General features: G+C 43.7%; 1 protein-coding gene and 1 long non-coding RNA gene across 15 annotated transcripts in view; one reads left to right on the forward strand and one right to left on the reverse strand.

Annotated features, from left to right (window-relative positions):
- RUNX1 (RUNX family transcription factor 1) overlaps positions 1 to 19,435 on the forward strand; it is a 264,361-nt gene that overhangs the window by 138,063 nt on the left and 106,863 nt on the right. The window lies entirely within an intron of this gene.
- Positions 4,701 to 7,114, reverse strand: LOC309860765. The gene is made up of 2 exons (XR_014309613.1): positions 6,482 to 7,114; positions 4,701 to 5,411 (listed from the first exon to the last, which is right to left on the reverse strand). It is a non-coding gene; the product is annotated as an uncharacterized lncRNA (long non-coding RNA).

A 19,435-nucleotide genomic window follows, 5' to 3' on the forward strand; every position in this document is an offset into this window, starting at 1 on the left:
TGCTGTTCACAGAAATAAGGAATATAAGAAATGCAGTGGGGATGGGGCTGGCCACAAGCTCAGCCTTACACATGAGTGCTTTGAATTCCCCTGGTCACTTAACAACTAGGGGTTGGGTTTTGTTTTCTTTTTTTAGTAACAACTATAATTAGAATTTCATTTTGTGGACAAATTCTGACTCTTTCTTTAAAGATTTTATTTATTTATTTGACAGAGAGAGACACAGCAGGAGAGGGAACAAAAGCAGGGAGAGCGGGAGATGGAGAAGCAGGCTTCCCGCTGAGCAGAGAGCCGGACATGGGGCTCGATCCCAGGACCCTGGGATCATGACCTGAGCGGAAGGCAGATGCTTAAGGACTGAGCCACCCAGGTGCCCCCAAATTCTGACTCTTAAGACTTGTCACGGGTTTTCATGACATCACAATTTAAAAATGTATATAACTGGCACTCAGGGCACACAGGACTCACCAATTAGCTTCTTCAGAAGCCCAGTTGTGAACTGGAAAGAAATGGTAACCACAAAGCTAACGGACAGTGACAACCCACCTCTTAAAGAACACACTTTAAATATAGATATTTCATCTTTACTGTTGCACAAGATGAAAGGGAATTAACAGCTCCTGGGTGCCTGATAGTCTTTACTTTTCTTTCTGAGCGCACTGAACTTTACAGCCATCTGTCCTAACGGCCGAGGGTAAAAGGTCTCACGGAGGGCGAAACAAGAACTTCACTATATCACCGTGAGACAAATGTGACTTTTAGGGTCTGACTCACAGTAGCACATTTATAATGACCATCTACAATTATTTTTGATCTCCATATACTTCAAATCAGGGCCCTGCCGATTCCTAGCTATGTGACCATAAACGAATTCTTATTTTCCCTGGAATTCATGGGGTACCTGGCTGGCTCAGTTGGTAGAGCATGTGATTCTTGATCTCAGGGTTGAGTTCAAGCCCCATGCTGGCTATAGAGCTTACTGAAAAATTAATTAATTAAATAGAATGATCATGGAACCCACAGCTAAGAGTTGTTGTGAAGAGTTAGCATGTGAAGTACTCAGACTAGTGCCTGGTTTACAGCAAGCATTAAATCTATGGTAGTTACATATTTATGCAGCAGAAATGATTTTGATGCTTTCCATCTGTTTATGCCAAAATCTTCTGAGCAACAGGGACCCAAACTGGACCCAATCCTGTAGTTTCTTAATGTCCGGTGTCTCTGGGTGTCCCAGATGCCATGCTACTTAGAAGGACAGATGGGAAACAAGGGACTCATTGCCAGACGTCACCACTGGAGGTATCTAGCAGACATCGGTAGTAACCCTCTTTTTAAGGCACTTGGAAAGGATGACATGCATTTTTCCAAATTCCTTCATGCTTCTTATTAAGTCCGTGTGTCCAGCTTACTGCTCCCTCTTCCTGGAATGTCCTGCAAGCCCCCCTTCCCTACCTTGTCAGTTGTGGTTCCAAATACCAGTATAATGGAGCAGTTAAGAGCTACAAAGTGGTGTGTTGCTTACTAGGTGTGCGACCTTGGGCAAATTAGTTAACCTCTCCAAGCTTTGATTCCCTATCTATGATTCAGGAACAGTAAAGAACCTACTTCATAAAACTGAACAAAATAACATGTGTTAAGTACCTAACCCAGGGATGGCACATCCCATGGGTTCCTCTGGTATCACCACTGCTCAAAACCTCCCCTGTCCACGTAGGAATGCTAAACAAGAGCTGTTCTCCCTCCCTCCCTAATCTTGTGCACACCTTGCAGAACCCCTCACTTAGAGATCTGTCACCTTCAAAAGCAGGAACCAATGCTGGTGCATCCTGGTGGTGATGGTTGCCCAACAATGGAAATGTACAAAATCTCACAGAGACCTGTATGCTTGAAAATGTTTAAAGTGGTAAATTTTATGTGATACATATTTTGCCATGTGAAGAACTAGGGGGAAAAAGAATATCTAATTAGTTCCTGGGCTTTATACGAAAAGAGTTTTTATCCAAAAAACTTGCCGGTGTGAACATTATAAAATGACCCCCACCCACAGGATCAGGGGAATAGGGAGAGGAACGCATCCCTGGGTTTTTTATGTGTGAACTGGATAGTGCCTTCACTCTGCAAAGAGTTAAGACTTCTCCAGAGATTCACACCCAAAGATGTTTTCAGGTATGCCCAAGAATATAATTATTACGTACAGCTTAAATAATAGGAAAGTGGGAGATGCTCATGTAGGCTTCTTACTGACTACTCAGTTTGGTCTAAAATTAGTGAATTTCTTCTCATGTTTCTAGTTGAAAGTTTTTCCTTAGCAGGTGGTATAGGAGCCTCAAATGCTTTCTTTCTTTTTTTTTTTTTTTAAAGATCCTTTAACTTTATCTTGTAACTGAACATGTGTACCCTTTCACAATCTCTCCCCATTTCCACCCCCCCACCCCAACCCCTGGCAGCCACTTTTCTACTCTCTGTTTCTATGAATTTGGTCTTTTTTAAAATTTTACATATAAATTATACATACAGTACTTATCTCTCTTTTTTTTTTTTTTTTTTTTTGGTGTGTGTGTCTCTTATTTCACATAGCAGAATGCCTTCAGGGTCCATCCATGTTGTTGCGAATGGCAGGATTTCTTTCTTTTTTCATGGCTGAATAATATATATAAAATCATTTTCTTTATCACTCATCCATTGATAGTCACTTAGATTGTTTCCTTATCTTAGTTATTATAAATAACGTTGGAATGAACATAGGAGTTCAAATATCTCTTTAATATCTTGTTTTTATTCCCTTTGGATTTGGCTCCCTTTTTAAGATGTATTTATTTTAGGGGGAGGGCCAGAGGGAGAGAATCTCAAGCAGACCTCTGGCTGAGAACCAAACCCAACATGGGGCTCAATCTCACGACCCAGGCTCATGACCTAAGCTGAAGTCAGGAGTCCCAAATTTAACCAACTGAGCCACCCAGGGCCCTAAGACCATGGCCTTTTCTTGATGATATGATTAAAACAGACAAATTTTGGACTATCAACTTAATTTAGGTACAAATGCTTTCATTCTGGTTCATCTCTTTGGCCAGAACCTGGAGACACTCACCATCTATGATGACTTGGTCATAATTTACATTAGATGGAGGGAAGCCTGGGGTCTTGAGGAAAGCTTTCATTGAGGTCTAAGGAAACACTGAAAGGAGCAGACATTTATAGAAGAGGCTAGGAATAGGCCATAGAATGTGTTAAGATACTAAAATATATCCATGGAAGGAAAGAACTGAGGGTCCTCAAAATTGGTACAATGATACAAAGGCAAGTTTCCAAAGATGAAGACCATTTTAGTCTTTAAGAATGGTCATTTTCCTTTGTCCACACATGAAACATAGAATTTGGATTCATTCAGATGTTGCCATCTGAACCCAAACCTGGATCAGCTTCCCCAAAGAGGAGGTTTTGTTCTTGTTATTGTTGTTGTTTTGGTCACTGTTCTCATTCAAGTTCCTAAAATAGTGCCTGGCCAAGTGCACCAGCTCATAACGATGTGTTGAAGGAGCAAATACTTAAATCTATTTCTCAAATATGTTCCAAAAATATAACACGAAGACAGAGTGCACACATTCTCTTTATAATGATTCACATTTTAAAAGATTCATCTGAAATAGTCTTTCCTAAAGGTGCACAAAGCTTGTTTAGGGCCAAAGCACTGAGTCTAATAATACTCCACTATCAAACGTCAGTTTCCAAAATATGTGCCACTTCCTGGACCTAATTCTGTTTCAGTTCTACAGGGAGACCACCCAATCGAAGAAGGAAGTATTTTTAACTCCATGCTAATTTGGTAAATCATTTTTCCCCCAGAAGAGTTAGGCTCTGCTGGGTGTGTGCCAGATATGTGGTAAAGAACAAGCCCCTGAGGGGTGAGGGCAGCCCACCAGACCCAGTGATGCAAAGGACAGGCCAGTGGTGCAATGGGGGCTTTTATCCAAAGCTAGCAAGATAGTATAGTAGGCCAATAACTCAAAGAGTCAAAAAAAAAAAATTGGGTAGATCCTTTATCTGGTCTCCACCAAAAGGGCATAGATGACAAATGCAATCTTAAATGAGTTTACTTCTCTAGGTCCTCTTTGGTCACTAGATCAGAGGTCCCTTTGCTCTGTGGCTATCACTCTTCAAAGACTGAACTTGCAAACTGACATAAAGAGTAGACGCTTCAGGAGACTGATTAAGAGTATTTGTTCTGGGGGTGCCTGGGTGACTCCATCAGCTAAGTGTCTGCCTTTGACTCAGGTCATGATCTCAGGGTCCTGGGATCGAGCCCTGCCTTGGCCTCCATGCTCAGCAGGGAATCTGTTTGTCCCTCTTCCTCTACCCCTCCCCGTGTCTCATGCTGTCTCCATCTCTCTCTCAAATAAATAAAATCCTTAAAAAAAAAAAAAAAAAAAAAGAGTATGTGCTCTGGAGCCAAAATGTCTAGGTTCAAATCCCAACTCTACTGGTTATGTGACTGTAGTAAGTAAATTAATCAACAGTTCTGTGCCTCAGTTTCCTTGTCTATAAAATATGGATGGTAATAATATAAAGCTCACAGGATGAGTGGGAAAGGAATTGATATATTAATTTATAATGAATTGATACATTGCAACAGTCTCTGGCATATTCTAAGCATTAGAGTATATCTCAAAATACTCAAAATCAATACATTGTAATTTTATGTATATATCTAATGCATCTTATTTCATGTAATTTATTAAACAGGTGAAAGATTTACAGTATAGCCCTCATGATTATGAAGCCATGATATTTCTTCAATAAAGAATACAAGCAGGACATCCATAAGAGAGCACAATATATAAAATAAGCATATATATAATGCATATCAGCATATAAGCATATAAAAATAATCCAATAAACATAGATGCTTCCACATACCCCCAGTGACTAGGGATAACTGCTTCGCTGAGCACACATGTTAATCCTGCAAGGTTGGTGATGGGCCAGATTGTTTCCAACTCCTAGAACAGAGAGGATGGCTGTTGTAAACTTACGTTGAGAAATCTCCCCAAGAGTTTTTCAAGGTGAAAGTTGTTGTCATCCCCTGTGTTTCCCATCTCATGAGGACCCTCCAGGGAAAAACTCCAATTATTTGCACATCAACCTGACCTTGACAAAGCATCATAACTTGGGTCAAAGCCAAGGTCTTTATAGCCATCTCTTATTCCTCTGGTTATGCGTCTGGAGTCCAGTTCAGGCGTCTTACAAATTGATTCCAACTTCCTGTGATGGTGAGTGGTTTGCTTTTCTTGCAAGGAACCAGGGCCCTCCTTCGTTCCTGAACTAAAATGAGGGTTAAACACTCCAGGCTCTTTCCTCTCTTGTTGCCTTTCTGTTCTCTGCTCACATTTACATCTGCCTTCTGTGAGATATTTCTACCAAGAAAGAGAGAGAGAGATCAAGAGATGCCACCATTTCATTATGTTTCTCATTAGTGGGAGTGTCCTTGGTTAGATTTAGGGCTATAGCTCTGTCCAGCTTTTTTTACTGCCAAAGAACCAAAGGCTCATGCTCCCAGGGTTAGAGTGCAGGACGCTAACACAGAATTCTAATTCTTTTAGTTAAACCAAGGGCCACTTATTCGTAACATGGGTTTTGTCCATCTGCCTGTCCCCTGGACTAAAATCTCAGACATCCGTCTCTGAGCCTTACCCCAGTGTCTAATTCCACAGTTCTGAGTCCTCTCTCCCACCTCATCTTCTCCATCTGTGTCCTCTTTCCTGGAGGTCATGGCCTCCTCACCAAGGGGACTGCTGGATCTCCTAATGGTTGTTAGGCCTCCATCCTCAACCCACTAGAGCTCATCCTTCTCACTGATCGCTGATATGGTCCCTGAAGCATGACGGTGCTTAGGGCCGTGCTGCCTCTAACAGCCTCTGCCCACCTGCCTCGGGGTGGCATTGGGTATATTATTGACATTATAGAGACCTGCTACTTTATGTATAAAATTTGAAAAATCATGCTGTATTTCTCGGAGAATGGTTGCGAGTATTCAGTTAGAATAACACAAAAAATACAGGACTGATTCAGGGCCTAGCAGCCCACGGTCAGTGCTCTGTAAACCCTGCCCCTTCCTGAGGCTGGCCTCCCTGCAGCCCCATGTCCCTCCTGGGCCTTCGCCATCCCACGCCTGTTCAGGCTGCCGCCACATCCTATAAGCAGGATTTCGGAACATCCTCTGTGCTTCCCTGCTTCCTCTGCTCAGGTCACAGAACTATCCTAAATTCTCTTCCCCAAACCCCACTCCCTCCAGGCGCAGTTCTCCCATGCTCTCCTCCTCAGAACTCCCCAGTCTTTCCAGATGGAACTCCCCGCTCCTCTTTCTTGTGCCCCCCAACACGTGGTTTGTATCTCCATGATTACATTCATGGCATTCTGCATCAAATGGTCAGTATTTGGTGACCAACCCTACGAGACTGAGCATCCATTGGATTTGGGGTGGTACCTTCATCCACTCTTCCTCTCCAGGAATGGCTGGTGTGGGTCTTTGCACAAGAGAAAGGCTTGCATTTCATCACTTGAATCCGGAATTCCTAATTTGTTGATCACGTTGAGAACTTTATAGGAGGTATTAATTATAAGGCAGCAAAAATCACCACCTCTCCCTACCCACCCCAGAGACACAAACTTCTAGCCCCAGATGTGCAGTTCTTCATTTCACAGGGGCACATGTGTCTGACGTACAATAGCAAGGGGCCCCTTGAGTTTCGTTTCACTTGTGTCAGAAAATCAATCGGTGACCAGCAAAATCCTGAGACTTTTCCTCCATCTCTAGAGTCACAATAAATAATTCATGTCACCTTCCCCAATCCCCCTACAAAATCCCCATCTATTCTTTACCTAAACAACTTTCAGAATATGCATTATTGAATCTGCCTTGGATGTCTTGTTACCATACTTTTAAAAAGTAAAGAAGACAACCTACGTCTCTGGGTAAAAGCTTTTTACTTCCCCAGATTAAGAATGTGAAGACGCTGTTGGTAGTCAACACTTCAGGCTCCTGAGGATGCTTGTCTTCATATTTTTATAATGTTAACGTTTGTTCTCCATGTCAGCAAAATAACACGGACCTAGAAAACTGGAATTTGCAAGGGTTAAAATTTGAAGACGATTCTCAAATGAGTTACCTAAATAATACTGATCTCTTATACTTATTTCTCTAGTATGACAACACTTTCTACTTTGCCAAGAAGCAACAAACAAGGTAATAGGCACAATTGAAATAGTCACATGTGTATTAATCAGAACACTGTGCATTTGCAAATAATGCTTCGTAGATGATTTTAACATGCTGATTCCCTTTGCTGCGCACCCTGACAACCCTTCCATGCATTCAAAGCAGGTGCTATGAACAGAAGTCTCGGTGCCCACTTGGGTTGGGCTAAGGAAGGAAAAAGGAGTGGTAACTCAAATAATTACCAAAGGAATGCCAAGTACAGCTCTCAGTGGGATGAGATCCCTGATGAGCTTGGACTTCACCCGAGAGGTATTTCTCCATCTCCTTCATCTTGAAAGGTTCACTCCCATGTCTCCATGTGGTCTTTCACTTTTTTGCTACAGTTTCCTCCTTGGAAGTGTTAGTCAGAACATAAGATATTCTCAAATTAGTAAAAAGTAATGTAGTAAAAATATGGAAATGTTTAAGGTATTTAAGTACTTTTATATATCTTTCTTTTGGTGCTTTGCAGTAAAAAATGGTTCAAGTCCCATTAATTGGAAACAGATAGGCCAAATGTAGTCTAAGCATTGTCTCACAGCATATCTCACCTAATCCTCACAACAGAGCTGGAAAAGAGGAATTATCCCCATTCTAAAATTAAGGGAGTAGATTAATTGAGCAGGGAAGGGAAGGAGCAGAGCCAGGAAGCCAGCCTCAGCTCTCTGTATATCAAGTTCAAGGGGGCTTGCTCTCCTGTCACCACATGTCCCAGCTTGATGCTCAGATCTCTTTGTGGATGCTGAAGACTGAAGCAGTTTCAATAAACAGCAGCCTTTCTGGGTTCCAAATTAATTAAGAGATAGACAAAAAGGAGGGGGACATAAGCAGGTCAAGAGGCCAGCTCTATCGCTGCCGTTAGAGCCAGATTGTGGGATGGGGCTCAGACACGCATCAACAGCAGGCTTCCCAACGCTGAACTCCAAAAGTAGACAGACTTGCTTGTCTGCCTCAGGCACCACAGAGCCAGTGTTGGACCTCAAACATACCACTCGAAGAGGACCCAGGCCAGGATGTGTCTGGGAGAAGGATGTGGTGGTCTGGGAACTTGGCCCCCTCTCACCCTCCTCCTGAGGGTTCCTGGCTGCATTCTTCTCGTAGACTCCCCAGGGCACCAAGCAAGGGGGAGCTAGAGGCCAGGATCCTTGTGTGGCAGTCAGCATCAGGAGCAGGAAAGAAACCTGTCTCCCCCTGAACGTTTTCTCTAAGGAGTTCTATGCAGTGGGCACCCTAGGTGTTCCAATAAACATGGCGACCCCCTGGCAGGGGAATGCATTAACATTACACCATTCTTGCTGCAGAGGAATCCATACAGAGGCCAAGATGTCAGGAAGTCCTTGTTTCCAACATTTCACTGACTCACTGCATGACCTAGGGCAAGCCACTTAACTAGTCTGTGTCTTAATGTCCCCATTAATAAAGTCTGCCTCGTTGATGGGAATCCTCCCTGTGGAGACTCCTTCCATCACAGGCAGCCGTGAATGGATCTTGCAAACTCAGCTACAAAAAGGAGAGGACCTCTCTATGCAGAGTGGTCTGCCTCTTCCAAGAGTCCTTAGCGAACATGTTTTGGCTGCAGTTCCTCCTGTTACACACCAACGGAGCGAATTCTCGGGAAAAGCCGTGGTGACTTTTCATCTAGGGGTGTTGAGCGGATTGAGTAACAGTTAGATTATTTCATGCCTCTTGAATGTTCGACGTCTGAGCAGCTACACGTCCTCAAACCTTTATTTTACCCCATTGACGGGCCCAGAAAGGACATATGGTTTAGATTTTTAGACAACACTCCATGTAAAACACTCTTCCTTTTGAGAAGCATATTTTTAGAGTCTCTGAAGCTAAACTCTGGGGTGAATTTAATCCATCCAGTCCTTGGGTTCAACCTGAAACCTAAACACAACTTTGTGTCAGTATAATACATGGTTAACTGATATGTCAGAAAATCAATTAATTACTTTTAAGAAGCAGTTAAGAGTATTCCTACAATGCTGCCATGTGAATTATTAAAGAATACAACAGAAGGGCCCCCGCGGCCACCCCAAACCCAAGCCCTGTGTCAAGGGGTGGTGCAAAGTCTGCCTAGTTGAAAATAGGGCAAAGTTGAAGGGGTGCCCCAAAAGAGACAGATCGAGAGAAAATGTGACGAGGCTTGGGATGAGATGCTGGGGGCAGCAGGAGCTTGCTGTGCTTCTGAACGCTGCCCCAGTCCTGAATGCTACTCTCAGTCCTGGGCTCTCGAAATGGTACATCTATCTTTGCAGAAAACCTGCCCACATTTGCTTGGTTCCCTCCATTTGCAGACAGGCAGCCCTGAGTCAGAGCTCTATAAGCATTCTTCCTTTCCTGGAGCTCCGCTCATCCCAGCAAAAGCTCATGAAGAGCCACTGCTCCCTCCTTCACCTGCCAAGTCTATGCCTGCCTGCATGGACTGAGCCAGGCAGGTATGGCCCCAAGGCCAGGGCCTTCTCCTGTCCCCTGTTGCCATCAACTAGCAAGATTTAGCCCAGACCCAGTCACATTCATCTATATATGTCCCATATATCTGGGAACAATTTCAGACTGACCTGAAATTTCAGAGTCACATCAGATGTGGATTCCCCAGATGTAGAGAGAATCCCTTCCTGATCCACTTAGCCTGTACCCCCAAAGACTAGGAGAGCCATGGAAACAGTGGTCTGCAGTTGCCAAATGAGGGGGACACGTAGGGGGCATTGGGACCAGCGGCTTTACTGATGAGTCTTCCTTGCTGGGTTTCTTTGCCTTTGACTTGACCAGAAATGTTTTACCATCGGAGTGAGAAAAGCAATCCGTTTGCGTCACCAGAGCATAAGAAACTGTGTCAGGAAGCAGACTCCTGCTACTTCGGTCCAGTTGTGGTCATCACTGTGTCCAAAACTCTGAGGCACCCTCTTAGGTTATTGACCCTGTCAACTTCCAAACCCTCTAGGCACCAAGAGGGGTAAAACAGACGGGAGGTTCCCCAGGCTCCAAGACTTACTGGAACCCAGTAATTTCAATAGCAAGTTGCAAAGGGAAATTTATTTTTGGGGTGTGTGTGTGTGTGTGTTTTCATTATTCAACCCCTGGAAGCAGCTATCTCCTCACTCTGAGATGTCTGGGCTGACTCAGGGTGCAACAGGCTGGAGAGGAGGTGACAGCTATAGCTCATTCATTCATTCATTCATTCATTCGTAAAAAGTATTTATTGAGAATCTACACAGTTGTAAGCACTTTTCTAGATACTAGGAGCTCTCCGGCAATGAACGGGACAGAGGTTCTCCCTTGCAGCACCCATTCCCTTGAAGGATGGAAGCAGATGAGAAATAAGCAAACAGAAATGAAATAGGACGAATGCAATGAGGAGAATCAATCAGTGTGTGGAGACTGATAGGATGGGTGCTGCAGGGGCTGGGAGGAGGGTCACTTTAACTGTTGCTTTAACAGATGACATTTGGGCAGCCATGGGAAAAACCAGGGGGCTGAGTGATCCAGGCAGAGGGAAGTCACATGACAAGGTCCTGAGGCAGGAAGAGCTTGGTATATCTGAAGGACAGATAGAGGACATGGCAGAGCAGGCTAAGGGGCAACGCAGGTTTCTGTGCGGCGGAGTGGTGGCTGGGTCTATTCACCCAGAGCCTGGAGCTCTGAATATCCGGGAAAACCCTCAGAGAATTTGGTTAGAGACATGACCCTATTCACATGGACTCTGCCTACTAGACAGCAGGGGGCTGGCCAGAGGGGCTACTGCCCATTTTCCCCACTGAAAAGCCCAACACCATCCAGACTGCTTCCCCTCCCCCATCGGTTCATGGATCCAAACGTGACTGCAGGTGCATGACCTTGACGGATGTCCCCATCTCTCTGCGCCTCCCTGATCTGATAGAGACTAAGATGCCCCTCTCAGGGTTGCTGTGGGCAAGCTATCCATTTTCGTAGACACTGGTTCCTATGATTGTCAGCATTGTATGTGGTTTTTTTTTTTTTTCCTTTATTCCTTACATCATCCCCAGAAATGTGCTTTTGATGCTGATTTCTACCAACTTTCTAGCAAGCCTTTATGGAGCACCTATTGTTCATCTCCTCGGGTCCTGTACCACCACGGGAGAGTTCAATCAGGAAGCCTCCTTTTCCCCCCACCACTCCAGTCTGCGAGTTCCCCTTCGCCTAGAAAGTCCAACAAGGGGTTCTGTGCCCTCCTCAGAAGTCTTGTGTTGCAGTTTCATGTGATATTGAAACAAAGTGCCTAACCTGTGCAGTGGGAGTCCTCATCAGTGTGTGATTCGCAGCCAAGCAGCACCCAGCACCCGTAATGTCCAGGGCAGCCGGGGTGGGGGCCGTCCAGCGGGCAGAGGGCTCTGTCCGGTGCTTTCAGAGCAATTGTCAGGTTCGCACGGGGGAAAGGGGAGGCTTCCCTCTAGTGTCCAGGGCGAGTGAGCCAGAGGACCAATGAGGAGAGGGACTTCTGGGTTTGCATTTAGCTTTCAATATGCAGTTGTTGACTTCAGAGAGAGAGTTCATTTGTTCTTAGTTCCCAGAAGGCTCTAACTGAATTCCCCACCAGAAAAAAAAAAAAAAAAAAAAGTTTTGAGAAGGATCTCCATCATGGATGATTCGATCAGGAAGTCACAAAAAAAGAAGAAAAATAAGAGCTAGGAGAGCGTTGAGCCCTCCAGCCAGTGAGGGGAAGCAAGAGAAGCCTCGGCCGGCCGTTGCTTGCTCGCCAGACACGGGGGAGCCTCACGGCGTGACTCAGACCCACAAATGCCAGTTTGGGTTTCCCCGGATGGCCGGTGCAGAGGGAGCGGGGCATCCAAGCGCCGGCGGGGAGGACAGGGCTAGGCCACGAATAAGGCAGGCGCTGGTGCTGGTTTGCGGACGCTGATCCCAGAGCCAGTTTACGTACATCTTGATTTGTTCAGAACTGAAATTTGTTGTCTCCTTTCCACACCCGCGTGGGCCTGCGGGCGCTCCTCACACCACAAAACCCCGCGGGCCGAGCCCCCTCACCCCCTGGCGGGTAATAGTTGCATAAAGGAGGAAGAGTAGGAGGAAGAAAAAGAGAAAAGATGTGGGGTGAGCTAAGGGAGTTTGGTGAGAGGAGCAGCCTTCCTAGAGATCGAGTTTTGGTCTTGTGAAGAGTTCTCTGCTCCTTTATACTTTCCGATTATGAAATAAGCTCACCTCCTGTGGCAGAGATGGCCGGGGCCAGACTGAAGAGCCCTGGGGCATCACCAGGACCAGCCCTCCTGACCCCGCTGAGCAGCTCGCCACTCTCCGCACCTTCTTTTGGAGATGGGCAGGACATCAAACAGAACAGCACTTAGCTTTCTTTTCTTTCTTCCTTTCTTTCTTTCTTTTCTTTTCTTTTTTTTTTTTTTGTAAGAAATATGATGTGGTCCTTATAAAAACGTGCTTTCTACGGCTCCTGAGCGGCACGAGGAGGCCGCCTTTGGGCCCAGAGGGAGGACTGCCACCCCCTTCGACTGTCCCGCTCTGTCCTCCTTTCTAGTATGATTTTCACAGTTGCAGGCTGGGGTTTGACAGCAGACGTGCAAAAAATGAAACAGGGGGGTGGGGGGTTAAGTTATAAACCGATCTGATGGGATCCAAATGGATTCCATCTGTTTTCCACATAAAGGAGATATAAATAACATGAGCAAGCACGAGCGCGTCCTGCAAGGGTTGCCGCTTGGTTCCAGGGAGCACTGTACGAAACGAATGCAGAGGGAGAGTCTTAGGAAGACTCTGGCGGGCCTCTAGAAGCAGGACAAGGAAGGGAGCATGGAGTTGGCCAAGTGTGAGGTCAACCCTGCCCTCGGTGGGCCTTTCTATGATCCAAGACAAGCTGGCCCTTAGCATTTGGGAATTTAAGGAGCATAAAACCAAAAGGCATAAAGTATTTGCCTGGAATAATCTGTTGCATAATGCCTTGAAAATAAATAAGATGATATACCTCTCGCCCCTCACCACACATGCACATACACACACACACACACACACACACACACACACAGCCTGCACACACGCACAGGCCCTCAGAAGATCTATTAGGGCAGAAAGATCCATGACTCTGTTCCTCTTTCTTCAGAATTATAGATAAGCCTTTTTACATACCCTGAATCATCTGTCACATTCAATGTATATGCAAAAGAAGTTCAAAGGCCGACCTTGACAAAGGACTTTTGGAGAGAGATGATAAAATGTCTCTGATAAAACACACACAAAAGACTTTAGCAATAAAGACCTACCAATTAGGAAAGCAGGGCTTGGGCAGGGGGTGAGAAACCAACCGTGTTATCTACAGCGTCAGCACTCAAAGATAGTGGCTGTGAGCAGAAGGCGTTATCTGCTCCACAAGAAGAGAGATTGCAACTCCCCCGAACCATCCTGTCTCAAAGCCCAGGAAGCACCTTGCGGAGGACTTGGTGCAATAGTCACCGTCCCAGCCCTCGGTGACAGTTAAAATAGTGTCACAACAGAGCATTGAGCAACGGCCTTGCCAGATCAGCAAAGCTTGTGTTCCAGCCCACTTTTCCCCCTGGAGAGACAAACAGGACATTTGGGTGACACTGCTTGGTTCCCCCTTTGCTTTCAGTTTAGACTATTAATGCGAGGAAAGAGACATTCTTCCTTCCACCTTTCCAACAGAGTTTAAAAAAAAAAAATCCCTTCGCAATTGACATTTCAGTCAGGAGATTAGTAATATTTACTGTTTGCATTTCACTGCGGTATTCTTGAGACTTTCAAAGGATTCCCCGTATCGCTCCTTGGAGATTTATTACTTGGTCCCCGCAACTTCTTCGGGGCCGGAGTTTAATTTATGTGATTGCAATCAGGAAACCGCTTTGAAAGGGAAGAAATCAATTTAGCTCTTCATGAGTTGTAAATTTTCTGTAAATAAAATTTCACAAGATCCTGTCTTTTTTTTTCTTTCTCTCTTTCCAACAAGTTACAACATGGCTGTTGGCACGGCGGCCAGTTTTGGGGAAGGACTCTAACGAATAGATCAGGGGGTCCCAGATCTGCCACTGTTGCAGGACCTTGGAGAAACCACTCGCTTCCAGAGCTCCCTTTCTCTATTTTCTCATGAACAGAGCATACGAAGCATTTGCTGAGGCTGTTTTCAACCGCTCGACAGGATTTGATGTTATTCCACAAAAGGGCGACCTTCAAAACCTCTTCCCCCTGGTTTGTTTTGTAATGATCCTTTGCCCGTGATGAGTGTGTTTGGTTTTTCAAAGTTCTTCAGCAGTTATGATTTACCTTGGACTTCTTGAGAACTTTGACAGTGGTGGGACTCTAGGACCAGTGAGACCATTGAGGCTCGGAGTGGTTAGGAAGAGAATCACAGAGAGTTGCACACTGAGTCACGTCACAAAATGAGTACCAAGAAAGAAAGAAAAAAGAGTGGTTAGGCCAGAGGTTTTCAAACGTTTTCAAAGAGCAGGCGAGGGTAAGAAGAGAATTATATGCATGACTCAGGACTTGAATCAGCCAGTCAGAAGATGGACTTCAGGATGCAATCCTTTCTCTCACCACTTGCAAAATTCTGTTTTCCACTTACTTGCTTCTATTTCTTCCTCTTCCCTATCTTTAATTGTTATTGTAGCAATAATAATCACTTTGTTCAGTTTACAGCAAATTAGTGGGTCACAATCTACGTTTGTTCAGAACACTTTACACAGCAGTGTCCTGCCTTTTTCTAAATCAGAAGTCATGATGCGTTTCTCTGGGTTCCCAGCCCATAGGTGAGGGCTGAGTTGGGTTCTCCTGTCGTGGGCTTCTCACTCCGTAGCGAGCCCCCTGAGAATGTACACTAAGGAAGCACGGTCCTGAGAGTCAAGCCTTCCACCGGAGGAAGCTTGTGACCCTCAGGGCTTTGAATATACCATCAGATCCTAATAAATAATGAATACTAATGACAATATTGAGACACCTATTTGCATTGTACTCCCAATAAAGTCAGAAGGAGAACTGGGGCTGATCCCTAAAAATGGCATATGGCTCTCTAAATAAAGGGCTTTAATGCATTTTATATTTAAACTATAAGGCCATGGGCTCAAACCCAAATTGAGATGGACTTTGCTCCTTAAGTACATTCTGGAAAAGTCGCTGAAATATTTATCCATCTATCTGGGTTCAGTGTCTCTAAAGCAGCTCATTTCCTTGCACCACGCATCTAGAGTGGACCTGTTTGCAAACCTCCCTTGAACTGGGCCGAGGCTGCCTCTCAGGAACAAAGGTAGTCCTTTCGGAAAGTCATTGTCTAGAAAACTTCTTGCCTGAGACATATGAAGAACATTGTTTCTAACACGCACAATTCAGAGACTGATTTCTGTCTGCACCTGGTCAAATTCTCTCTTTTTGCGCTCTATCTCAATGAGGCCAAATTGCTTAAACCTTGAAGCTGAAGGGGATCAGAGTTCCAAACTCAATAGGATTATTAAGAGGATTAGAGATGATAATGCATGGGAAGCCCCTGCCCCAAGACCTCTAACTCAGAAGTAGCTCCCTCATTGTTAGAGACCATTATTATTTACCCAATAACACTTGCTAAGTCATCAGAACCTTATTAGCACTAAGAAGGCTTTCCCTTTTTTTTTTTTTAAGATTTTATTTATTTATTTGTCAGAGAGAGAGAGAGCGAGAGCGAGCACAGGCAGACAGAGTGGAAGGCAGAGTCAGAGGGAGAAGCAGGCTCCCTGCGGAGCAAGGATCCCGATGTGGGACTCGATCCCAGGACGCTGGGATCATGACCTGAGCCGAAGGCAGCTGCTTAACCAACTGAGCCACCCAGGCGTCCCAAGGTTTTCCTTTTTGATGAGTCAATTCCCCAGCTTTCTCTGGTCTTGCAAGCTAGGATCACTCACTCGGTGGGTCCCCCAGAGGTCAAACCATCTCATCTCTTGACTTCAGGTAGATGAACCCCCAAACCTGGGAAAGCCTAGCATAGTCAAAATACAATGCATCCACGAGCTGCTGTCAATGCTATCCAGGTTGTTCTGATAGGATAAATTATTTCCTCAACCTACTGAATCGTATCTATGCTTATGCATTAGTGGTCTTTTTAAAAATAGAAAAGGCTCACATTTACTTTTAAAGATCCAGAATTTTGTCTCAGAGGGAAACTTAGCTTTTCTTGGGAATGCTGACTTAGAAGGCAAGTCACAAGGGCCTTTCCTCCTTCTGCTGGACGCAAAGAACCTCCCGCAAAGAGAAGGTTCTTGTTCCCAATTGCTGCTGTGTCGCTATTTAGGGGTATATGTACTTTGGATTTCAATGTGCCAAATCTTAAAAACCAATAAAGAGAAGCTTTTTTTTTTTTTTTTTTCTTTTAACCCTGGGTTTTGGGGCGGGGCACAGAGCTACTCGTTGAGCTTCAGGTGATCTAGTTGTTTCTAGATACTTAGACACTTTTCTTTTTCAGTTCCCCAGATATGTCAAGCTTAGTAAAAACCAAGAGAACATTCCATATGTGCTGTAGCCTTCCTCTCCTTTGCGACTGCTGCTTCCGCATAGCTTCCTAGGTTGTGTCTGAATTTATATCTAATTTTACTAGTAAGGATTCTAGAACACTTTTAAATATAAAGATCACTAGTAACAGAATAACATTCTCATTAAGGAAATTTTTCTTCTATTGTTTTACCTTTAAGGCAATATCATGTTCTCTCTAAAGAAATGTCTTTGTTGGGGGGGGGTGGTAATTGATGACTCCAACCTTCATTTTTTCCTAATCAGGGGGGAAAAACACACAAAAGTGAAATTAAGTTTCCAAGTAACTTTATTTCCTTCTCAATCCTAGTATCCAAGGAGTTAACCAGAGATCTTAATCCATTTCCACTCTAATTGGGAAGGGGGAAGGATTTGGAAATCATTTCAGGAACCAAATGAAAATTGCTAGCCTCTATGTGCCTGAGGCAAAAGAGAAGAAATGAAATCTCCTGTGGGCTTGGTTAGTGAGGGGGAAGAAATCTACATCTTGCACTTTGCTCGATGTCTTTCTTGCCTTTGCCCCTGTTAAATCATGATCTCCAGAACAGCGTGGCACTGGAGAGAAAGGGTCTGCCCAGGTGGCTTAGACAGGATCCCCCAGGAAGTCTGGACAGTGTTTGTCCTTCATTCAGCTCACCCTGGAGCTGGCTCTCTTTGACAACTCAGCCCCATGTGTGCAGACAAAAAGTGGGGCCCCTACTGGCATGTTTGCTGAAGTTTTCTTCTTTCCTCCTTAGAAGCTCACGTCATTACACAGTGTCCCCAGCAAAAGAGTTCTTGGCTAAACAAATCCTTTCTACTGTAGAAGTGGTAAGGAAATACATTAGATTCAGGATCTCTTTCTCTAAAACGTAAGATGCTCCCTAAGTGGAGAACTTGACGATCATAGAACGTTTTAAAATTCAATGCTTTTTTAAAAACTCAAGTCCACATTTCTTTAAATACTTTCTGCATGCCCTTTTTCAAAACTTACCCTAGAATGCTGTATTAACCACTATTGCTTTGAAACTCTTCATATGCATTTGAATTGTTTAAGGTAACTAGAGAAGCAAGAAAAATGGAAGGCCTTTATGGTCACTAAACATCAGTGCACTCATTGGTCTGGAGTTCAACTAGAAATGAACTAGAGTTCATTTGGGGCTCATCTGTCATCATGATAGAGCAGCCATCTGTTCCCTTTCTCTTCATATTAAAAAAAAAAAAACTGTCTCTCTGCAAAAAATGTGTGGTAAAAAGTCTTCAAGTGTTGGGGCACCTGGGTGGCTCAGCCAGTTAAGCATCTGACTCCTGATTTCAGCTGAGGTCATGATCTCAGGGTTGTGAGATCCAGTCCTGAGTTAGCTCTGAGCTAGGTGTGGAGCCTGCTTAAGATTCTCGCTCTCCCCTCCCCCTCCCCCGATCTCTTTCTTTCTCTCTCTAAAAAAAAAAAAGGGAAAAAATCTTCAAGGGATGTTTGGATGCATAATCATTTTTAATAATCTTTGGATGATCTCTGCATATTGTTTTCATTGTATATACATACAAGTATAACTTGGAAATTAGCTCACAGATGTTTATTATTCAGATGTTTTTGTTCAATTTTGTTAAAAATCATTTTTGCCCTGCACTGTTAGTGGGAATGCAAGCTGGCGCAGTCACTCTGGAAAACAGTATGGAGATTCCTGAAAAAGTTGAAAATAGAGCTACCTTATGACCCAGCAATTGCACTACTGGGTATTTACCCTAAAGATACAAATGCAGTGATCCAAAGGGGCACGTGCACCTGAATGTTTATAGCAGCAATGTCCACAATAGCCCAACTATGGAAAGAACCTAGATGTCCATCAACAGATGCATGGATAAAAAAGATGTGATATCTATCTATCTATCTATCTACACACACACACACACACACATATATATATACATAATGGAATACTATGCAGCCATCAAAAAACCCAAAATCTTGCCATTTGCAATGACATGAATGGAACTAGAGGCTATTATGCTAAGCAAAATAAGTCAATCAGAGAAAGACAATTATCATATGATCTCTCTGATATGAGAAATTCAAGAAGCAGGGCAGGGGAAACATGGGGGAAGGGAGGGAAAAATGAAGCAAGATGGGACTGGGGACGGAGACAAACTGTAAGAGACTCTTGATCTCGGGAAATAAACTGAGGATTGCTAGGTGGATGGAGGGGATAATGAGGGGATAATAAATAAATAAAATTAATTAATTAATTAATTAATTAATATTTTAAAATTATTTTTGCTCTTCCCTTCTACCTTTAAGGAACAGGTGATCTCTATAGAATTGGTACCATTTATTCATTCAAAAAAAATGTAGCAAAATTTGTTTTGATTTTTTTTGAAAAATAGATTTAAAACAGCATTTTCCAAGGAAGCACGAAACAATCATATCAAAAAGTTTAAACCTTACCTAGCCACTTTTTGATTGAGAAATAAACAATGATGTGTCATAGGAAATCTCCACAAAAGTTTTTAATATCCCTTACCATCATGTGTATGGTACACTATTCATAAAAATGTGAGTATTACAAGAACATAATAATATAATATTAATGTAACCTGAAAATATGTAACCAACCATTGCAATGCAGACCTTAGAATTTTTATCTGTATTACAGACAGAAAATGTAATTATGTAATTAGAGAATAGAATGATCTCTTCTTAGTATTCCTTTTTTT

The sequence above is a fragment of the Mustela nivalis genome (assembly GCF_964662115.1).
Source record: "Mustela nivalis genome assembly, chromosome: 1".
In the NCBI taxonomy this organism is placed as follows: Eukaryota; Metazoa; Chordata; class Mammalia; order Carnivora; family Mustelidae; genus Mustela; species Mustela nivalis.